Source organism: Populus euphratica, unplaced genomic scaffold (genome assembly GCF_000495115.2).
Source record: "Populus euphratica unplaced genomic scaffold, PopEup_1.0 scaffold42.1, whole genome shotgun sequence".
Classification (NCBI taxonomy): domain Eukaryota; kingdom Viridiplantae; phylum Streptophyta; class Magnoliopsida; order Malpighiales; family Salicaceae; genus Populus; species Populus euphratica.
In genome coordinates, this window is record NW_011499903.1 from 1,244,019 (window position 1) to 1,244,321 (window position 303).

Consider the following 303-nt stretch of genomic DNA (forward strand, 5'->3'; position numbering starts at 1 on the left):
TAGTAGTAGTAGTAGTAGTAGTAGTAGTAGTAGTAGTAGTAGTAGTAGTAGTAGTAGTAGTAGTAGTAGTAGTAGTAGTAGTAGTAGTAGTAGTAGTAGTAGTAGTAGTAGTAGTAGTAGTAGTAGTAGTAGTAGTAGTAGTAGTAGTAGTAGTAGTAATAGTAATAATAATAATAATAATAATAATAATAATAATAATAATAATAAAGAAAGAGAAGAAGAAGAAGATGATGATGATGAGAACTTAGAGATGAAATATTAATGTAAGGATTAAGCAATAATAATAACAAATGTCAAGGTTAG